Genomic DNA, 19,213 nt, shown 5'->3' with positions numbered 1-19,213 from the left:
CTAGGAGAATGGAATGGACTCCTTGCCTATAGCAGCCTGGGACAACGTGTACTCAAGATAGTTGTGGAAGTCTGTGGGCTCATAAAGGATATTGGTTGCAAACTTATCCTCAAAAAAGTTGAAAAGGTGAAGGGGAGATTTAGAGATGTGCCATCTGAAAGTGCAAGCAGGGTTGGAAATAGGTGGTAAAAGTTGAGTGTGGGAAACAACAAAAATTAAATCTTCAGGGTCATAGAAACATAGAAAATAGGTGCAGGAGTAGGCCATTTAGCCCTTCGAGCCTGCACCGCCATTCAATATGATCATGGCTGATCATCCAACTCAGTATCCTGTACCTGCCTTCTCTCCATACCCCCTGATCCCTTTAGCCACAAGGGCCATATCTAACTCCCTCTTAAATATAGCCAATAAACTGGCCTCAACTACCTTCTGTTGCAGAGAATTCCGCAGATTCACCACTCTCTGTGTGAAAAATGTTTTTCTCATCTCGGTCCTAAAATACTTCTCCCTTATCCTTAAACTGTGACCCCTTGATCTGGATTTCCTCAACATCGGGAACAATCTTCCTGCATCTAGCCTGTCCAACCCCTTTAGAATTTTGTAAGTTTGTATAAGATCCCCCCTCAATCTTCTAAATTCTAGCGAGTACGTCGAGTCTTTCTTCATATGAAAGTCCTGCCATCCCAGGAATCAGTCTGGTGAACCTTCTCTGTACTCCTTCTATGGCAAGAATGTCTTTCCTCAGTTTAGGAGACCAAAACTGTACGCAATACTCCAGGTGTGGTCTCACCTAGACCCTGTACAACTGCAGTAGAACCTCCCTGCTCTTATACTCAAATCCTTTTGCTATAGAAATATAGAAACATAGAAAATAGGTGCAGGAGTAGGTCATTCGGCCCTTCGAGCCTGCACCGCCATTCGATATGATCATGGCTGATCATCCAACTCAGTATCCTGTACCTGCCTTCTCTCTATACCCCCTGATCCCTTTAGCCACAAGGGCCACATCTAACTCCCTCTTAAATATTGCCAATGAACTGGCCTCAACTACCTTCTGTGGCAGAGAATTCCAGAGATTCACCACTCTCTGTGTGAAAAGGGTCATAAGAAAAGGGGTGAGGATGGAGACTTTATTGACGCAAAGACCCTTCTACATATTTCTTGGATTCACGCAGATTCCCATCGTTGCACCTTTAATTTGGAAGAAATGAGTGGAGTGCTCAATATGCAAATAAGTTCATCCAAGGGTCAGAAGGTCATGGTGGAGGACAGCTGACAGGGCAGCGTCGAAAGAAGAAGTGAAGGGCCCTCAATGCATCCAGTGAGAGGAAGAGTGATTGAATTGCGTCACATATGGTCCATTCCCTGAGTTCTAATCTTCCCCCTTTTTCATTCTCTGATTTAGTTTGTGAGCACTTTGTCGCTGGAATGATAAACTGGGTATTTTGTGATCAAACCTTTTTCTGGTTGGACCAGATGATCTCTTGGAATTTTGTGTCATTGACTGAGATGCCTTGAGCACTAAGTTTTTGTTTTTCCCTCGCAATTCAAGTCAAATGACTCGTGTAAGCTCAAAGAAACTGTTGCTTTGCGTCATGGCATTTACTGTATAACTAGCACAAAAAAATCAGTGTGTGAGGAACTGAGTGGGTCAAGCATCATCTGTGGAGAGAAATTGACTGTCAACATTTCAGTGTTAGACTCTTCCTCTGGACTGAAAGTGTGGAGGGAAGATAGTGCGTATAAAGAAGTGAGGGAGTGGGGCAGGAACGTACGTAACGGGTGGAACCAAGTGATGAGAGGTGGATTGGTGGATGCAGTCGGAATGGGAAACAGGGGCAGATTTAACAACAGACGTTGAGCATGGTTGGTGCAGGTAACCAGAGATTACATATAGGCTTTGGGGAAAGGGATCATTTAAACTTCATTTAAAAAAATGCTTCTCCTTAAAATGCTTTGCCTGTCCCACTTTCACGACCTAATTCACGACCTCTGCCAAGTTTGCCCTTGACTCATGCTCGAGGCATGGTCGTAGGAGGTCGTAGGTAGGTCGTAGCAGGCCGTGATGCTAGTCGTAGGCACTCGTGGCATCAAGTAGGTTGTGCCGTTTTTTCTAGCATGATGAAAAATGTCCACGAGTAAAAATGGTGAATTAGGTCGTGAAAGTGGGACAGCCCCTTTACTCTTCACATAGCAGAACTTGGCCATCTCAGGTGTCATTCAGCTAAATTTCACCGTAATCTCTGTATTTTCTCTAAGTTCTGAGAACCAAATTCCAGAAACCAGCGTATACCAAAAATATTGCTGATTTCTATTAAGTATCGCAATATTTTAATATAATAAATGTAATATTTTAAGAACAATCTAATAAAATTAATTATTGATATAATTTTATGGATTACAAATGCAGAGAACATCTTCACAATCAATTATGGGAATGTATTTGATTGAGCACGTGTTCCTGTCCAATTGAAGAGTTAAACCTTTCAGAGTTCCGCATCTGTCCTCCACTATCACCCTTAGCACCGGCACACCACAGGGCTGTGTACTAAACCCCATGAGCTACTCCCTTTTCACCTCACGACTGTGTTCCTGCATTCGACACCAACACCATTGTGAAGTTTGCAGACGACACAACAGTGATTGGTCTGATCACCAACGGTGATGAAACAAAATACAGAGCGGAAGTGCAGAACCTGGCGGACTGGTGCACACATAACAACTTGTCACTAAACACCTCCAAGACCAAGGAGCTGATTATTGACTTCAGGAGGTCCCATAATGGAGAATAAGCCCCAATCTCCATCTACGGGGAAAGTGTGGAGAGAGTGTCCAGCTTTAAGTTTCTGGGCACTCACATTTCAGAGGACCTCACATGGTCCACCAACACCGCTGCGCTGGTCAAGAAGGCACAGCAACGACTGTTCTTCCTGAGAACATTAAAAAAGACTGGTCTGCCCCAACAGCTGCTGACAACCTTCTACCGCTGCACCACAGGGAACATATTAACGTATGGCATCTCTGTGTGGTATCTCAGCTGCACGGATGCGGAGAGGAGAGCTCTTCAGCGCGTCGTCCACAGAGCGCATTGGATTATTGGGACACAGCTACCAGCCTTGGAGGGCATCTACCACACACGGTGCCTCAGGAAGGCCGTCAGCATCCATAAAGACTCGTCACACCCTTGTAATGGACTGTTTGAACTACTTCCCTCCGGCAGACGTTACAAGGCCTTTTACGCCCGAACCTCAAGACTCAGGAACAGCTTCATTCCTAGAGCTATAGTGCCTCTGAACCGGCCCTGCTGAGTGCCCCCCATCCCCCCTGGACTGTCTCCCTCAGATGGTCACGTCGCACAGACACATCTGCACTTTAGTCTGTTGAACTGTTTTGACTATTTTACTGTTCTTTTTACAATCCAGGATATCTAAATCCAAATGTTATTAGTTATTTATGTTATGACATCGGATGGAAGCTGCAAACCAAATCTCGTTGCGCTTATGTGCAATGACAATAAAAGATATTATTATTATTAGATATGGATTTTGCAATGTTACTCAAATATTTGATGGCTCCAACACCATCCTCAAACAGTGTGAAATATGATACATCATGGCAACAAAGTCTAGGTAAAACAGTGTAGCATCGAAACGCATTTGATTCAAGCAACAATGCAGAAATTACCTGGAAGTTGTTTTTGTATTGCTGCATTAACTGTGCTCTCCACTATAACATTGTTAGTTACATTATCATACTCTGAATTATTCCTCATACAGCCATTTACAGATAATAGATAATGCTGTAGAAAATCCTGTTAATGACGTGGCTCATGATAGTCAACCTTGAATATTTAGAAATGAACCAGCGGAGACAGAGTTTCACTCCCCCAAGCAGTGAATTGTCAGGAAAAATGTTAACTTTGTCTTAACTTTATTTTCATCCAGCCTTGCTAACTGTTCACCTTATAGTGTCGGAAGACAATACCTTTTAGGTTGGTTACAAGTAATTTTTTGGGGGGGGATTACATAATCTGGTTTGGAATATTAAATTGTGTAGGTGCTAGTAGTTTCTGGTCATCTGGCCTGTTATTAATTTTTTAAAGAGGTAATAATATTTTAGATAAAAACAGAATCTTCTCGAAACATAGAAAATAGATGCTGGATGAGGCCATTTGGCCCTTCGACCCAGCACCGCCATTCATTGTGATCATGGCTGATCGTCCCCAATCAATAACCCGTGCCTGCCTTCTCCCCATATCCCTTGACTCCACTAGCCCCTAGAGCTCTTTCTAACTCTCTCTTAAATCCATCCAGTGACTTAAACATTCAGCAGAATAGGCAGAATGTAAGGCAATAAAAAGAGAACTAGTCAGGTAAGTAACCCTTTGTCAGAACTAAGATAGAGAAACAAAAAGTGATAATTTGAAGTTGTTGACAGGAATAGATAGGTCAAAAGGAATATCTATTTTAGAAAAGACCTGGTCATATGCAGGAAGGGGTCAGTTAGAAGGCAATTATTCTCCTTTGTCTGTGATATGTTGTTAATAACTAGGCTTTGGGATGTGCCTGTCAGGTCAGGCTCTGATTATGGAGGGTGAAAAACCTCAGTCAGAAGCACAGGTGAATGAGTGAGTTACAGCAGAAATTCCCTCATTCTGATATACAAACAGAATAAGAGAGTTACATAAAGTTAGAGATCTTCGTGTTTTATTTGCCAATTTCCAAACAAATAATTTATAACTGGCCTGAAAATGATTACTTTCTACCTCTGAATAGAAAGCAGGTAGAAGGGCAATAAATATGAGGTAAATTACTAAAATACACTGTGTAGCTCATTTACTGTTTGCAATGCAGAGTTTACATTACTGTGCAGGTTTAAAATTAATGGCTCTAAGCAATCTAGATACAGGGAGGTTATAGCAAGATAACTAGGTCTAGATTTAACATGAGAATTAAAGGACTGGAAGACACTAAGCTAGTCATGATAACCTCTAAAACCATCAATTCTCCCTTTAATAAAAAATAAGAATGTGGTTAGGCCTTTCGTCCCTCTGAACCTGCTGCGCCTAGCAACACAGTCTTGGCAATTATCCCAGAAATCTAGTTCCCTCTTAAATCTATTCAGTGACTTTGCCTTCAGACTGTTATGTGATTGTAAACAAAACAGCCCAATTTTAATTAAGGAACAAACTCTGATGAAAGACCTCAATAATGTTAAAGGTAGTGCATTTCCCACAACATCTAGACCATCTAAATCTGCAGCAATGGTTCTGAATAGTTACTACCACTATATTGTTGTACCAACATCACAAAAGTGACACCATACCGTACGTCACTTTACTGAGCTTGGCCATGCTGCAAAAAGTTAACTGTTCATTACATTATCTTGGCCGGTTTTGAAAGGTACACACTTCAACTATGTATTTAAAAATAGGATATGTCAATCTCTTCCCAACTTCATATTTTGGAAGATGTTTAATTCATATATATAGTTAATGCATACTACAGGGAAAATAGGAAAAAAACAGTTGCTACAATCAACATTAAGATTTTTTTGTATAAAAGAAAACTAGGCAAATACATAAAATTCAAGCCAGAAACAATATGTACTTACTTATCATATTTGTTTAACACTGACAATTGTTATGACCAGGCTGTAAATTCATGTAGTGCCTCCAATCTATTTTATTCACATTTTTCACAGAAATCTGTTTGAGGAAGTGTGTTGATTCACCAGAGCAACTTCACCTTTGACAGATAATTGATTTCCATAAAACATGTGTGAATCTTCATGAATGTGGCTGCTATTGGAAAGCCCATGAGGAAGTTACTATATTTCAAGGCTGTGTCTGCTTGATCTAATTGTAATTTAATAGCATTTTACAGAACTACAAGTAAAGAATGAGCTTCCCACAAATGAAATTATTGGTTTTGCAATCTATCTGCCCTTTTGTCACTGCTGTTTGCCTTGATGAAACAGTGCATTTTCCTGAAAATTCCCTTGCTGCTGCAAAAATGAGCTGGTGACATTTTGTCATTCAGAACTTTCTCTAATGGGATGAGTAATGGGTCATTGCAGCAGCTATGGGCCTGTCCCACTTACGCAACTTTTTCGGCGACTGCTGGCACCCGTCATAGGTCGTTGCAAGTCACCGAAAGAAAATCCAGCGGCGACCAGAAAGATACTACGACTCTTTGGGCGACTGAGGAAACTACTCATGACCATACAGGCGACACCCCGGCGACATGTCGCGGGTTGAAGCTTGTATTGTCGTGATTAATCGCCCAAACAGTCGTACCTTGTTCTGGTCGCCACATGTTTCAACATGTTGAAATTTTTCGGCAACCTGCTACGTGCTATGCCGGCAGTCGCCGAAAAAGTCTAAGGACAGGCCCATAACTGTTGATTAAGTGGAGATTCCTCACCTCAGTTCCGCCAGCACTATTTACTCAACTGCACAATTTTTCAAAAATGCAAAATAGCAATGTGAGAACTTATGAACTTATGAACACAATGAGTTAGAAAGTTACCTGAGGACGTTTTCTGGCTCAGAATTGGTGCTGCTCATGTAAATACCTCGTTCTAAGCTTCCCCCCCAGTCCAGTTTCAGTCATAAATCACTGAGTCAAGCACTTGCGCATCTAAACTTTATTTTGACAAAACACAATTACAGTTCAACTACTGTACCTAACCACCGTGGGTTCGATCCTCGTATCTGCCTGACCAAGCCCTCTTGGCCTCGCTCAAACAGAGACACTCCAGAAGGTCACGCAGTCCTAAGCGCTCTCCCAGAAGACCGACACAGGACCTCGTGGTAGCGGACTTTTATAGGTACCCAGACCTCGAGGGACCGAACCACATAGGGGTGGTCTCTTTATAGTTCAATAACAGATATCGATTAACCACGTACATGGCAGACATTTCCCTAACCCAATAATACAGTGGCTAATGCATTGTATTTAAACAGTGTTTCTCTGAGGAAACGAACATCGCAACATGTGCCCTGATATGCAAGAAAACCGGACAAGGCTCAATATTTAATCCAATCAACATCCAGCAAAGTAAAGCTTTGCAACATTACGTACAATGTGTATGTCTGGTTTGCATTCATCCAATCCATTCTATCCATTTTGCACCTAATTGTCAGGGTCTGCAGATGTTCCCATTTTCTTCCTACAGCTCTGATCTAGGCTCTGGACAAACTGGCACCATTCTGCAGTTTGTCTCCATTTCTACAGAAAGCACTTTTAAATTGACCAAATGGCCTAGCAGCCCAGAAGCCTTTACTCAATTTTAGGGTCCTAGCCTCTCCAATTTGGCCAGGATTAACACTCAGACAGTGTACAGTAGGCATGAAGATCCTAGGAAAGACACAAAATGCTGGAGTAACTCAGTGGGCCAAGCAGGAATGGGTGATGTTTCATGTTGAGATCCTTCTTCAGATCCTAGGCATGTTCCACAATAGGCATTTAGCTTAATCTAGGTGGTTTAGCTGCCTGTTGCAACTACGTTCGTACAGTAGTTCTTATATAATGTTTTATGTTTGATGCATTGGAAGCAAATCTTTTATTTTGGTTGAAATTGAGTGAGATACCCCATGTTAGGGTCTGGATTGTGGATCAGAAAGTGGTGAGCAAGGTATGTTTTTTTTTAACAACATTTGGGGCAGCTTATGGATCCAGAAAATGTTGAATTGAATCTGAACATAATAATGAACCTGAAGTGAAAATATCGTGAAATATTTAAACTTAATTTATTGGTGTAGAATTGTTTTTGTATTTTCTCACTGAGGGAAGTAATGTTGTAAAATATGTTATTTTTAACTTTTATTTCTTTCCCAACCTTTCTTTGCCTCATCTTGAAACTAGCTTCAGAAATTGTGTTCAAGAAGGTTTTCTTGAAGTTCCACTTTTATAATATTTAAAATACTGCTGGTTTATTTGGGTTTTCATTTTTAAGAGATTGAGCAACATTTACATTCTTTTTGTTTCATAGTTGTTTTATTTTTTCCCGAATGCTGCAGTTCCTCAGTTATCATTTCAATGTCTGCTAAATTGAGAAATTCAGCTGCTAATTTGTGGAAGGTAAGTATTTTTCTGTAAAGATCATCTTGCAGTTTGCCCTGTGTGCTTTAGAGGGCGCTCTTTCCCAAAGAGATCTGATTATAAACACGATTCCATAACATTAGCCTTTATATTATTTATATTGGAGAAAGAGATCACTCATTCTGAACAGTGTTTTCTTTTACACTTGGGACTGTCAAATTGCATTTGAGACTGCCAAATAGCATAAATATAACCCTTACACAGGGGTTCTCTTAGTATTGTATTTTGTATTTCTTTCATGATTTGTCCTAAAATTTTCAGGGCAGAGTGACACAGTGGCACATTATTAGAGCTGCTGCCTTACAGCACCAGAGATCCATGTGTGATTTTGACGTTGGGTGGTAGCTGTATGGAGTTTACACGTTCTCCATGTGCCCGCGTGGGTTTGCTCTGGGTGCTCAGTTTTCTCCCACTTTCCAAAGACATGCAAGTTTGCAGGTTAATTGGCCTCTGTAAATTGCCCTCATTGTGTAGGGAGTGGATGCGAAAGTGGGATGACATAGAACTAGTGTGAATAGGTGTATGATCGGTAGTCGTGGATGAGGTGGGCCCAAAGGCCTGTTTCCATGCTGTATATTTCAATTTAACTCTCAATTCAGTATGACTTTCCAAATTGTTATGATGGATGAAGGCTAGATCTAGGCAGATGAGACTTGAAACTGAAGCAAAGATGAGAGAGCTGTGTAAAAATTCCAAGGCAATGTTTATCCCCTTGTCCTAGATTATATGGGACTAGGCGAGAATATCCTTCCATTATCATTGCTAAGCAAGATTATCTACCATTACAGCCTGCTATATTCAAATTATCTGTCACTTCTCCAACATTGCTAAAATGTACTTTGAAGCAATATGATTTAGGCATATATGAAAAGGAAATTGGAAGGTGTTAGTATATTTGTTTTACAAGTGGAAGATTGTATATGGCCAGCTCTTTTCTTCATCTTCAAGCGATCTTCCATTGTCACTACCCTCCAAAAAGCGATTATCCAGTAAAATTCAGGAAGGTCATTGCAGCATTTCTCCAATAAGCCATTGGGCAAAGATACATTGAGCATACAACATGGCCCAGCTCATGGATGCCCATCTAAACGAGTCACATTTGCCTGTGTTTGACCCATACCCCTCTAAAACCTTCCTTTCTACGTATCTGTCCAATGACTTTTAAATGGGTTTATTGTACCTACGTCATCCACTTCATCTGGCAGCTTGCTCCAAATACCCATCACCCTCTATGTAGACGAAGTTGCACTGCTGCTTCATATTAAAATCTTCCCCCTCTCACCTTAAACCTATGCATTCTTGTTCTTGTTTCTCGCATCCTAGGTTAAAAAGTGCATTACTCTATAATTTATACACCTCATTTATACACTGATGATTTATATATCTCTATAGGATCACCCCTCAGCCTCCTGTGGTCCAAGAACAAAAGGTCTAGCCCATCCACCTCTCCATATCGCTCAAGACCTCAAATCTTGGCAACATCGTCAAGAATAATTTCTCTTACCAGCCCAATGGCATATTACCTATAGCAAGGTGACCAAAACTGAACACAGTCTTCCTTGGCAAGGGTGTTTAATTGTTATAAGTACCAACATTGAAACAATGAAACTCCTAGCAGTAGCTTAACAGGTCCGTAAACACAATACACAGATACATTAAATAAATGAATAGCCGTAAAACTAGTGACAAAATACAAAGTCCATAGTGCACCAAAGACACAGTCCATAGAAGTTTGTAGATGCTAAGGCATAAGTGTGGCCTCACTGACATAACATCCCAACTTCTATACTCAATGCCCAGTCTGATGAAGGCTAGCATGCTAAAAGTCTCCTCCATCACGTAATGTCACTTTCAGGGAACTATGTTTTGTATTCCTGGATCCCTCATCTTCAACGCTCTCCAGGCCCCTGCAGTTAACTGTGAAAATTCTTCCCTGGTTTGATTTCCCAAAATGTTGCACCTCGCAATAACCTGAATTCAATTTGCCATTCCCTGGCTCATTTACCAGTTGATCACAATCCCGCTGCAATCCAGAACCAGGGGCCACAGGTTAAGAATAAGAAGTAAGCCATTTAGAAGGAAACACTTTTTCTCACAGAGAGTTGTGAGTCTGTGGAATTCGCTGCCTCAGAGGGCGGTGGAGGCAGGTTCCCTGTATGCTTTCAAGAGAGAGCTCGATAGGGCTCTTAAAAATAGCGGAGTCAGGGGTTATGGGGAGAAGGCAGGAACGGGGTACTGATTGGGGTTGATCAGCCATGAACACATTAAATGTCGGTGCTGGCTCGAAGGGCCGAATGACCTTCTCCTGCACCTATTGTCTATTCTTCTTTGCAGCCTTTGCAATTTTTCTTTGGAGCCAACAACATTAAAGGCACCAAAGATAGACTCAAAACATCACCCATTCCTTCTCTCCAGAGATGCTGCCTGTCACGCTGAGTTACTTCAGCATTTTATGCCTATCTTCGGTGTATTTTTAAACCAGCATCTGCAGTTCCGAAACATTAAAGGCTCATTAGCCATTCACTCCAGAGATGCTGCCTGATCTAGAGTTCTTTTAGCACTTTTAATCAAGCACATGACTTTGTTTCGCTGACCAATTATGTATCATGCTGGATTATGCATCTTAGATTTGAAGTTCCCGTAATCAACCTACTCTAGTGACCTTTTTTGCTGTCAATGTTGCATTTGTATCTCTTGCTTAAAAATCCCTTCATTGCTTTGTGTGAATTATGTGTGTTTATTGTACAAACATGACACTTTGCAATTCATATGTTGTGAGGTTGTGGGTTACTGGATGATGTGGAGGCTTATGACCCCTTGTTCCTGTAAATGTAGTGTTTAGGGGCAGTCTTCAGACTAACTCTGATTTTCCATTGGGTCACTGGTGTGTACAATGATCATTAGTATGTCCACAAGGAATTTCCAGTCAGTGGCTTGATGGGTTTACTACACATGTGATACCAAAGATAGTGGCGCTTGTGTTGTGTGGGTGGGGACACTTTGTCTGAAGCAGACAAAGTAAAATGTCATGCAACAATGTCTATCAAGGACTTTCACAGCAGCTAAGACGAGGGTGATATATGTATTTGATTTTTTTATGTAAAGTTATCCACCATGTATTTTTAAGTGATTCTTGTAATGCTTTGTGGTCGTTTGCTTAAATATCTTCCTATCATGAGTACGCATGATTACTCAGGGACAGGGGGTTGATCTGCTCTTTTTTGTGAGGTTCTGTCAGTCTTTAGAAGTCACAGAATGCAGGATTTTCCCAAGCTCTCTGCGGAAGTAAATAGCTTCTGTGGGGAGACAGCCCTTGTCAGTTCATAACAGCCACTTCAGAACTGTGTACTGCAATTCAACAAGTCACTTAGATTTCTTTCCAGTGTCGTGTTTAACATTTTTCTCTTCTTTCTTTGAGTCCCTATCAATATTCCTTCTTTGATACATGTGCAAGAAAAGTGACTAATACGGCATTGTACAGGTGCACAACCTTTTATCTGAAATTCCAAATAACGAAAAGCTCCGAATAGTGGACATTTTTTCGGTCCTTGAAGAAAGGTCCTTGAAGACGTTCACCGAGGGTGGCCCGCAGAGGTGACAGCGGAACCTCCGGTCGGTCCTCGAAGAAAGGGGAACTAAATCCCCATTCATAAAAGAGAAGGTGAGGGTATATTGCGCGGGAGGGTTAATAATTGACAATCTGCTGCTGCCTGCCCGCTGAGTTAAAAAGTTCCCACGGTAGACTCACGATACACAGTGTATCGTGAGTCTTGGTTGGGAACTTTTTAACTCAGCGGACAGGCAGCAGCAGATTGTCGCTCCCTTCAGTTTCACCCCACCTACACCCCTCTGCTTCCCGGCCATGTGTGTGACCCCTTCCCTCCCTCTCCAGCTCCCCGCCCATTGCACCGGCGCGGGGGCTTTGCACTGTCTTCACGTCGGCGATGCCAGCAGGTCAGTGCCAGTCACCGGAGACGTCAGGACCAACGGGACACCGACCCCCAGGCCCACTGCAAGCACAGAGATCCCTGAGACCCAGAGCCAGCAGCAGCCTAGCCCCGTTCCAACTCCAGAGGAAAACTGCAAACTGGCCGGAGACGTCGGGACCACCAGAAGCCGCTCTCCGATGAGCCGCTACGGCGACAAGTGGCAGTTCGCCCACAGCCCCCTCATCGGGACACCGACCCGCAGGCCCACTGCAAGCACGGAGATCTCAGATCAGCAACTCCAGCCCAGCCCCGCTCGAACTCCAGAGGAACACGCTCTCCGTAGGGGCAGAAGCTGATGGTGTGCAAGGTACGTCTTGTTCTTGGGGTGGCGCAGCTCGGGCTGTGGCTGTGGGCGAACTGCCACTTGACGCCGTAGGCCCACTGCAAGCACTGGAGATCTCAGATCAGAATGGTGGGCAACACTCCAGTTCCCACAGCAGTACACCTCTCCTAACTTGTCTCCCGCACTAAGATCATCTCGCAGAGAATGATCCCAGCCTAACCCTCCCTATTCTCTCCTATTCTGCAAGAAAAAACTACATTGAAGACTCAAACTCGCGATCGAGTAACTGCCGGGATCGAGGTGCAAACTCGCGACCTTGTGGATATGAGCCGAGCACTCTACCACTGAGCCAGCCGTTAAAATCTACGCTAAAAATCTTCCATTCTGAAAGCCGAAAAATTCAGAATTACGAAAAGTGTCTGGTCCCAAGGCTTTCGGATAAAAGGTTGTGCATCTGTAGTATGTAACTATACAAAAACTAGCTTAATGTAGTCAGTGGTGGTGGAAAGGAAGTGGGCAAAATTTCAAGCGACAGATGATCTTAGTGCTCTTTGGATGTGCACGCATTATCTCTTCACTGTTCCTTATTTTTTCTAAAGAAAAGCACCTAATGTAGTTTCAAAACATGAAAAAAGAGAACATTTTAGTTACTCAAGGCTCTCTGTACACTCATGATCTCTCATATTGGAAAGTCTGATTTCTGTGGATTATTACGTCAATTGGATACTCCTTTGCTTGAGCAGACTCGGGCAGAATCAAAATAGATGTATTAGAAATCATTTTGTGGTTAATTTTGTTTTTTATTGGTAAAGGACAAGAATCAGATGTCTCATCTGACATCTCAGTTGGGAACTGAATAAAGAATATACCGAGCTACAGTGAAAAGCTTTTTGTTGCATGCTAGCCAGTCAGCAGAAAGACAATACATGATTGCAATCAAATAATTTACTGTGTATAGATACAAGATAAGGGAATAAATGTTAGTGCAAGGTAAAGCCAGCAATGTCCGATCAAGGATAGTCCGAGGGTCACCAAAGAGGTTAAGAAGGATATGGCCAAAGGTGGGCAAATGAGACTAGCTTAAATGGGGGCATTTTGATCGAATGGACAAGTTGGGCCAAAGAGCATGTTTCCATATGTGTGGCTCTATGACTCCACTTAGCGCCCCTGAGCCAAATTTCTGCTAGGGTCCACTCTTGGCAAAAATATGTTTAGCAGTGAGGCATATGGCGAGCTGCTCCCAGGACATTCCAAACCATTATTGGCCAGATTGTGCTGATCTTGGCAGTCACCCTTGCACTGGTCCTATAGTCATACAAGTGATTAAATAAAGCAAACATAAATGTGGTAAAACATACATCAAATGAAAATAAATTAGGAAGAGGAATAGGCCACTTGTCCCATCAAACCATTCCATATGATCTCAGCTGATCTACGCTAGGTCTCATCTCATGCGTGCCATTTCACAATGGTCCTAGATTACGCAATATTTCAAATAAAATGTGGAGTTCCTCTTTAAATGCCTTCCAAGTATCTTGTCTGAATATCCCTTCAGGATAGTATTCCAGAGATTCATAATTACAGATGAGAAGTAATTTGTATGTACCATATTCGAATGGTCGATATTGATGAGGACTACACTTGATTCGAAATTTGTGATTTTTTTTGTCCATTGAACAAAATGGCAGGCAAGTTGGTACAGTGTGTTTTCTGCAAGATGTGGGAGGTCAGGGACACTGCTGGTGCTTCTGACAACGACACCGGCAGAAATTGTGTCCAGGCGCAGCCCCTGAATGAACATGTTCGGGAACTGGAGCAGCAGCTGGATGACCTCAGGTGACTGTGACTGTCCACGGTAGCCACTGACATATTCGAATGGCATGGGAAACACTATCTGGTTCTCGTCGACTCTTATTCGGGTTGGTTTGAAACCTACTCCAAACCATCACATCTGAAGCAGTCATCCAGAAGTTGCGATGCCATTTCTCCATGCACGGTTCCCCTGCACGCCTCCTATCCGACAAGGGCAGTCAGTTCACCAGTCAGCTCTTCAGAAACTTGGTTCAATGATGGGACGTTCGACATAACACCAGCAGCCCTGAGTTTCCACAGTCCAACAGACTCTCCGAATGGGCTGTCCGAAGCGCAAAACAACTAATTGTTCTTATCTTGCCAAATCCGACATCTATCAAGACTTGCTCAACTTGAGGAACATTGACCCCGATCCCATATTGTTTCTCCAGCCCAACGACTGATGTCTCGCCAAACCCGTGCTGCCCTGCCCGTACCCCAGCAGCTGTTGCTGCCACAGGTCCGTTCACCACCCGCGGTCCAGAAACAACTACAATTGAAGCGCGATGCACAAAAACAATCTTTTGACAAGTCCAGCAAGCCACTTAAACCTCTCTCCAGTCAACAGGTTGTTCGTCGCCAGACCAACAAGGGCTATGACCGAGGGGGTCACATCCACAGCCCTGCTAAAGAACCCGGTAAGCGCAGGCGGGGGGTATTTACAGATGCTTTCGTCGACATCTCCTTCCTGTGAAGGAACCACGTCCTGCTGCTCCGTGTCCAAAGGTCACACGTTTTATATACCCTCCTACTGTTGGGCCGACTGCTCAACAGACTGTGTCCCTCGTGGTCTCTCCACGGCATTCAGCGCCCAGCTCGCCTATTTTGCCACTTCCGCTGGTCTCAGGTGCCGACCCCAGTCACTTCCCCGGTCGCTTCACTGGTGAAAGGAGGAGATGCGATTTATACCGCATGCACGCCGGACGCACGCACGCACGCAGACCACCCCTTAGATATGGAGATCTTGTGTAATCAGCCATACTTCCCCACATGCGTTATTAGCGTTTCGACTACTGTATTATTTGACCACCATGTATCAATGCTTTATTTTGTTTCTACAAGGAAAGATGTAGATTGGTTATTTCTTACTAACCAATTGTAGTGCTTGTTAGTAGAAGCTCCCCCTACGCGGTGGTTTATATTATCAGAAGCCTGCTGAAGTAATTAGTCTGTGTAGCTGCTAGTTTACTGTAACACCTTGCAGAAGAATGCTGTGAGTGAACTTTAATAAACATGTGTTGTACCCTGACGTTGTATGACTCGGCTCATTACAGATGCTACATATTCTTTATATTGAATGGTATTTATTTGTGGGTAACCTGAATAAACAGGATCCTAAACTTGATCATGGTGTTGAATACCAAGACGGTTTGGAACAGTATGCTGACATTAAACATTACTTGCCGTAATTTTGCAACCCTATTGTTTTTGCACTATTTCAGAGCCCTTCCATTCCATTGTCACAAAAAGGAAGCCTTGGTTTGCCTCTATGTTGAAATCAGAGTTACAGCAGCTGTTCCCAATAATTCTGAATGTACACAGAGAACAAACTTCAATATAGACCTCTGGTGATGTCCGTGTGGCGTTTGCATGTTCTCTTTGTGGCTGCATGGTGTCTGCCCACATCCTAAAGTTTTGGTCTCCAAATTTGAGGATGGACATTCTTACTATTGAAGGAGTGCAGCGTAGGTTCACGAGATTAATTCTCGGGATGACGGGACTGGCATATGTTGAGAGAATGGAGTGACTGGGCTTGTATACACTGGAATTTAGAAGGATGAGAGGGGATCTTATTGAAACGTATAAGATTGTTAAGGGATTGGACATGCTAGAGGCAGGAAACATGTTCCCAATGTTGGAGGACTGAACCAGGGGCCACAGTTTTAAAAGAAGGGGTATTTAGAACATTTAGAATGGAGATGAGGAAAACGTTTTCATCCAGACAGTTGTGAATCTGTGGAATTCTCTGCCTCCGAAGGCAGTGGAGGCCAATTTTCTGGATGCTTTCAAGAGACAGTTAGATAGAGCTCTTAAAGATAGCGGAGTCAAGGGATATGGGGAGAAAGCAGGAAAGGGATACTGATTGTGGATGATCAGCCATGATCACAGTGGCTGGCGGTGCTGGCTCGAAGGGCCAATTGGCCTGCTCCTGCACCTATTGTCTATTGTCTATTGTGGGTGGGTAGATTAATTGACCCAAGTGTGTAGGTCAGTGGTAGATTCTGGCTGCAGTTGATGAGAATGTGGCATGAATTTTTTTTAATGGGGTTAAGGTAAATGGGTTAATGATCAGCATGAACATGGGCCTATGGAACCATTTCTATGCTGCATCTTTCACTCGTTTGTGTTCGTAATCATGACATTTGATCAATGAATTGCTGAAGAACAAAATTACTAAGGAGGTGGGCAGTTTTGAATTCTTCAAAATGAAATAGCGAAAGCGACTTTATCAAGTAATGACTAGTTAGGATTCCCTTTATCCTGCACTGTACAGATAATATGGTGTAACGTTTAGTGCAAGATAAAGTCCAGTAAAATGATTAAAGATAGTTCTTAGGTCTCCAATAGGACAGATGGGAGGTCAGGACTGTGCTCAAGTTGGTGAGAGGACGACGGTTCAGTTGCCTGATGACTGTTGGGTTGAAACTGTCCCTGAATCTGCGTTTTCAATCTTCTCTACCCCTTGCCTGATGGTGGAGAGGTGAAGAGGGAGTTACCAGGGTGAGACCGGACCTTGATTATGCTGCTGGCCTTGCCGCGGCAGCGTGAAGCGTAAATGGAATCAATGAAAGGGAGGTTGGTTTGCCTAATGGACTAGGCTGCGTCAACAGGTCTGTAATTTATTGCGGTCTTGGATGGAGCTGTTCCAAAACCATGCCGTGATGCATCCAGATAAAATGCTTTCTATGGTGCATCTGGAGAAGGTGGTGAGAGTTGTTGGGGACCTGCTGAACTTCTTAAGCCTTCTAAGGAGGTAGAGGCGTCGGTGTGCTTTCTTGGGCATTCTACGATATGGGTAGTCCAGGACAAATTGCTGGTGATATTTACTCCGAGAAGCGTTCAACCATCTCTACTTGAGCACTATCAGTGTATGTGTAGCTCTTCGTTTCCTGAAGTCAATCACAATCTCCTTGGTCTTGCTGACATCGAGGGAGAAACACCTATTCCTTTGGTCGTTGCCCACCGAAGAGCCAATCTTAAAAGTTGAACATGAATCAAGAAATTACTGTGTTTTACTATGTCGCTTCTGAAAAACAAAGGGAAGATACTAACATGGATAGCAGGTTGGTTGGGTGGCAGAAGGCAAAGAGGGGCAATAAAGGGGGCATTTTCTGGTTGGTTGCCAATGACTAACGGTGTTCTGCAGAGGTCAGTGCTTGGGCCACTACTCTCACGTTGTATGCTAATGATTTGGATGAGTGGATTGAAGGCTTTGTGGTCAAGTTTGCAGATGATAGAAGATAAGTGGAGGAGCAGGTAGTGCAGAGACAGCAGGGACTCTGCAGAAGGACTTGGACAGGTTGGGAGAGTGGGCAGAAAAGTGGCGGATGGAATACAGCAATGCAAAGTGTAGATTTATGCATTTTGATAGCAGGAATAAAGGCGTAGACTATTTTCTAAATGGGAAAAGAATTCAAACATTGGAGGTGCAAAGGGGCTTGCGAGTGCTGGTGCAAGATTCACAAAAAGATCATTTGTAAGTCGAAACGGTAGTAAGGAAGTCAAACGCAATGCCATCATTTATTTCGAGAGGACGAGAATATAAAAACAGGGATGTAATGCTGGGGCTTTAATAGGCACTGGTCGGACCGTATTTGGAGTATTGAGTAATTTTGGGCCCCATATCTGAGGAAGAATGTCCTGGTGCTGGAGAGGGTCCAGAGGAGGTTTATGAACATGATCCCAGGAATAAATGGGTTAACTATGATGAAGGTTTGATGGCGTTGGGCCTCTGGAGTTTAGAAGGATAAGGGGGGACCTCATTGAAACTTGCCGTATTGCTCAGAATAAAAGGACATTCCTTTAAGAAGGGATGAGGAGGAATTTCTTTGGTTTGAGGGTGGTGAATCTGTGGAATTCATTGCCACAGAAGGTTGTGGAGGCTAAGTCAATGGATATTTTTTAAGGCAAAGATAGATAGATTCTTGATTTGTATGGGTGTCAAGGGTTATGGGGAGAAGGCAGGAGAATGGGTTGAGAGGGAAAGATAGATCAGCCATGATTGAATGGCAGAGTAGACGATGCACCAAATGGCTTAATTCTGCTTCTGTAACATGAATTTATGAACTTATCATATTCTTTCTTGCACTTTTATCTTGAAATGAAAACTGTGCCATTACCTACTTTTTCATGCCTCGTATTTTGTAATTGGATACAGTGTTTATACAATCATTTTAAGCTTTTAAGTCCCAGTAATTCTATTAATCAGCTGCCGCAACTCTTATGCTAGCCACATTGTATGATAGATGCAACCAAGGAAATTGTCAGCATATTTTTAGGCATTATTCAAGAAAGGATTGCTTCAGAAATTATCACTTGTTTTATAGTGTTGATGGTTTGACGACATGAAAGGTAACTGTTAGCAGGTTTCCTAAGTTCTGTTTGTTTCCTTCAGAGGAAATATTGAGAAAATATATATTGAGGTCAGAAACAGCGAGAAAAATGTTCACATTAACAGTGATTTCCATTTTTAAACAAAATATAGCAAATTATATCAATGAAGGAAAAGTCTCTCCATCACTGTGTTTTTTGTCATGTAATTTCTGTCACGTGTGGACTAATTGATGGAGATCGATATGATTGGATTGAATACTATCATTAGATAGAAATTCTATTATGGTTGATTTTATCATGTAGTTACCAGGAAGATAGGTGAACAAGATAGTACCTGATCTTTTGCCATTCTCTAGTTCTTGTGCTTCCAAAGAAAATACTCCTCTGTTCTTGGCCAAAATAATAAGGGCCATTGTTTTGTATTTTTGTTT

The 19,213-nt window shown here is 42.7% G+C and overlaps 1 protein-coding gene across 1 annotated transcript in view; it reads left to right on the top strand.

Annotated features, from left to right (window-relative positions):
- The window catches only part of exoc2 (exocyst complex component 2), a 236,411-nt gene that overhangs the window by 201,526 nt on the left and 15,672 nt on the right, over window positions 1-19,213 (top strand). The gene's annotated exons all lie outside the window — the stretch shown is intronic.

This window comes from Leucoraja erinacea, chromosome 2 (genome assembly GCF_028641065.1).
Source record: "Leucoraja erinacea ecotype New England chromosome 2, Leri_hhj_1, whole genome shotgun sequence".
Classification (NCBI taxonomy): Eukaryota; Metazoa; Chordata; class Chondrichthyes; order Rajiformes; family Rajidae; genus Leucoraja; species Leucoraja erinaceus.
The sequence above is the reverse complement of the archived record's forward strand: the minus strand, read 5'-3'. Positions and strand labels throughout refer to the sequence as shown.